The sequence below is a fragment of the Vicia villosa genome, linkage group LG7 (genome assembly GCF_029867415.1).
Source record: "Vicia villosa cultivar HV-30 ecotype Madison, WI linkage group LG7, Vvil1.0, whole genome shotgun sequence".
In the NCBI taxonomy this organism is placed as follows: domain Eukaryota; kingdom Viridiplantae; phylum Streptophyta; class Magnoliopsida; order Fabales; family Fabaceae; genus Vicia; species Vicia villosa.
In genome coordinates, this window is record NC_081186.1 from 50,089,452 (window position 1) to 50,093,769 (window position 4,318).

The 4,318-nt window shown below is 31.5% G+C and overlaps 1 pseudogene; it reads right to left on the bottom strand.

Annotated features, from left to right (window-relative positions):
- Window positions 1-215: 215 nt before the first annotated feature.
- LOC131617210 (cytosolic sulfotransferase 12-like) lies at window positions 216-1,490 on the bottom strand (annotated as a pseudogene).
- Between the last annotated feature and the right edge of the window lie 2,828 nt (window positions 1,491-4,318).

Consider the following 4,318-nt stretch of genomic DNA (forward strand, 5'->3'; position numbering starts at 1 on the left):
TAAGTAACAATTTCAAATATAATATATGAAGATTAACGTGGATGTTACATGAAGATTAAATTAAGCAAAATTTAAGTAACATAAAACATCATTAGAAAAATTTTATTGTTGGGGAGCAAAGTAGCACAAGATCTCTTGTGCGAAGTCTCCCAAATTAACACACAATTACAAAGTTATAAAGAAAAACTATAATCAAATCAAAATAACACAATACATGAACAAAATCAAGTTACATCAATAATACAAAACACCTTACAACAATGTAAATTTTGATTGGAATTTCTCATATTTTAAAAACTCAATCCATGTTTAACAAATTTCGTTTCTGTGATTGTGTTGATGCGCTCGATCATCTCTGTTGTAAGAAGATTTTTCCAATCTCCAACTTGACCAAGACGGAAAAAAGATTTGTTTTCAATTTCATAAGACGTTTTTCCAGTCTTATTGACTTCCAAGTTACTTAACTTCTCAAAACTACACAAATTTAATATATCATCAACCATACCTTTAGATTCTTCTTCTTTAGAGAATGGACACTCCAAAAACTTTGCAATCTCTTTCAAATAAAACTCAGGTCTCATTTTAATTTCTTCATATTTCAAAAACATAACCTTCTCAGAACTTTCTAAACTTTTCTTCCAATATCCTAATACATGTTCCCAAAAAGGCCCAAAAGGACTTACTCCTTTGCAAAAACTCTCAAAAGCATCTTCTAATAGAAGTGTTCCACTACTTTTTGCTCTTATCTTATTTGAGAAATGCCATAATGAAACAAAAACGTCTTTAGGATCTCTACATAGATACACCACCTTGCAAGTTGAGTCTTTCACAGATTTTGGCAATAATTCGTAAGATAGATGAGAAGAGAATAGTCTTGGATGAGATAATTCGCAAGATCATGAGGGGTGGTAGTGAGCAAAGGATGGTTGCTATGAGTATTTGGATATTTGTTGCGGTTTATCAAAGCAAATGTCAATGCTTTGAGCCAAGTTGTACCTGATTTAGGACTAGTGACTAAGAGAATATCAGTATCAAATGCTTGAAAGTGCTTTTGACAAGATAAAGTACCATGGAGCCTCATTGGAGAAAACCAAAATCCTTGATATTGATGTAAGGTAGTTGTAATCCAACCTTTTTCTAATGGCAATGTGAGTAATAACTCCTTGCAATCTTGGCTTATGTCATGTTGCTGTAAGTATTTTGGTATAGAAGTGTTTCCATCACTTGAATTTTTCATGGGGTTCATATAGGAAGCTAGATAGAATAGGTTTTTTTTGTTGGTTATGGTTGAGAATCTCCAGTATAGAGAGGACTTGAATTCTTCGAAGAATGAGAATTACTCATGAAATTAAAAATGATAAATCTTAGTAAAAAAGTGGATGAGTAAAATAGTAAATTTTAGTCGAGAGATGGAGAAAAATAATTAATTTTTTCCTAATTTTCTCTTCAGATTTGATATGTTCATTATGAGATTTTTCTTGCCTGCAAACAAACATGTATAGAGATATGAGTGAACATAAAATGTACATATGTTTGTGATGAATAACCAACCAAGTGGCAACAAAGGACAAAATATATATAGTACATGTCTTGGACCTTTTGATATTCGGTGGTAATAGCATGGTGCCAAAAAGTGCTGAACCATAATAATTGTTTATAGGACCACAATAATTGCTTATAGGACCACAAAAGAGGTCTTAAAATTTGAAAACACTTTATTTAAAGTTATTATTTAACAATTAATTTAAAAGAAAAAACATGTTTACTGTCCATGTTTTAATTATTTAATAATCTAATTATTTATGCGTTGTATAATTATAATTAGCTAAAATCAAATATTTGTCACATGAATTTCCGATAATTCAAGTGCTGTAACCGGACCGGATATGGTTTTTAAAATCAATTATTTGTCGGATATGGTTTTTAAATATTTTTGTTTGATGGAGTATTAAAATGATTCATTATTAATTTGTTGTGGTTTATTTTCATAAATTTAAAAATTTATGAGATAAATTTAAAATGTGAAAAATAAAGATCAATTTTCAATTTTTTAAAATTTAAAGGGACCAATTTTTAAAATTTGAAAATTATTTTGAACTTATTTATAAATTTTTGAACATTTGAGAGGTGAATTTGAAATTAATAATAGACAATTAACATTTTGCATTATAGAGTCAAGGGGAGATTTCAAATTATTTATTTTTAGGTTTCATTTAAAATTCTTTAAGTTTAACTTAAATAAAATATTTATAAATTTATATCATTTTAATAACTTTTCATATTTTTTATTTAAATAAATACTTCATCCAAATAGACTCTTCTAATCTGATTTGTCTATTACGGGGATATTTTTTCTTAAAGGGCAAATAATGGTGCTGCAATCATGTACAATCCCACAGAAACGAGTGAACATAAAATTTCCATCTACTTTCATAATAGGACTACCACAACTGCATGTTTTGGTAATAGCATGTGCCAAAGGGACCCATTCACCAGACCACTGTAATTGTTTACAGGACTATAAAAGGTGTCTCAAAATTTATATCATCTAAAATAATGATATTAAAATTTGAAAATTTTATATTTAAAATTATTATTTTAAAAATAAATTTACTTAGTTTATTGTAGTTCATGGGAAGTTTACTTTCAACTTTTTTATATAACTCATTTGTGGTAACTGAATGATATTTGATGATACTCTTTTTTTATGCATATACTTCGTCTTGTATCTATATAGACTTCAAATTCTTTATTATCTTTTTGAAGCATAATTCACATATAAGTATTATTTAGATTATGTTGCTTCTAAAGATAACTCATCTTCTGAATATTCATAAATATTCTTGTCTGGATAACTTAATTCAATGGTTCAAGATTATATGTAATTTGATGCCATAAACATGCTTGAATGATCCATAATGTTAGGGAGAGTTAAGATAGGTTTGATGATGGATTAAATGTGATAGATATTTTTTTTGTTTTGTGAATTGAGTCAAGAAAGTTTATGAATCAAGTCAGGACCTTTTTGGGTCATTAAAAATCGAGTAAGGGGTGTGTATGAATCGAATATGGAAATAAGGATTTCACCTCCAAATTTGAAAATTTCTTTACCCACCTCCCTACGGAGTCACCCCCAGCGAAAAACCAAAACTGCCCCTGCTTCGGAGATTCATCTCCGAAGTTATTTTTTTTTTAAAATTTTTTTTAACTTCGGAAATGCATCTCCGAAAACACCAAAAAGTGGTGTTTTCGGAAATGCATCTCCGAAGTTAAAAAAATTTAAAAACGTGAATATTTTCGGAAGTTCATTTCCAAAAATATTCCTGCATATACAAATTTCCCTCCTTCACTATTTCATCATTTTTCTCCAAAACATCTCAAAACCCTCTCCAAAACCCAATCAATCTCCATCCATTTTTCGCCCTAAAATCAAGTTTCAAACCGTTGATCACGTTAAAGGGAGCATAGAAAGCTACAATTTCAGGTAAACATCACTCATTTCATCCCCTATTTCACTACATTGATTGATAAATTTTATGCTGAAACTGATATGGTTCGGAAGTTCATTTCCGAAATATATTACCTAATAAATTTCGGAAATGAACTTTCGAAATATGCCCTGGCAGTTAAAAAAAACAGTTTTGGCCAATTTTGCTAATTTATTCATTTGTTAGGTATGGTGCATCCGGACAACATTGTGCGAGACGATGGAGTATTAGTTCCGGAAATTGTCAACGTTAATAACGATCCGGTTATTGACGTTACTCCTATGATCTATGCGGTCGATGTTCGGCAACATTTTACAAATGATCGGAGCTTCGGTAGTCGCGAACAATTGATTGATTGGGTTCGGAAGGAAGCTAACAAACATGGATTTGGAATTGTTATTTTAAGGTCGGACAACGGAAATAGTAGGCGGAAAGCTTTCGTTGTTTTGAATTGCGAACGGGGTGGTAGTTATGTACAATCAAACCGGGTGCTAAAACACGAGGACACGGGATCGAGAAAGTGCGGGTGTCCGTTTAAGTTGCGTGCTACTCGGAGGGTTGATGATTTGTGGCGGTTAACCGTAATTTGTGGAATTCATAATCATGCCTTGGATGTCAAGTTACACGGACATCCAATGGCGTGTCGTTTGTCCCGCGAAGAGAGGAATGTGATATCGGACCTAACGATAGTCAAAGTGGCGCCTCGCAACATACTTGCCGATTTGAAGCGTAAGAATCCGGATAGCGTTTCAAATATCAAGCAAGTTTACAATGAACGGCACAATCTCAAAGTATTGAATATGGGCCATCGGTCGGAAATGCAACAACTT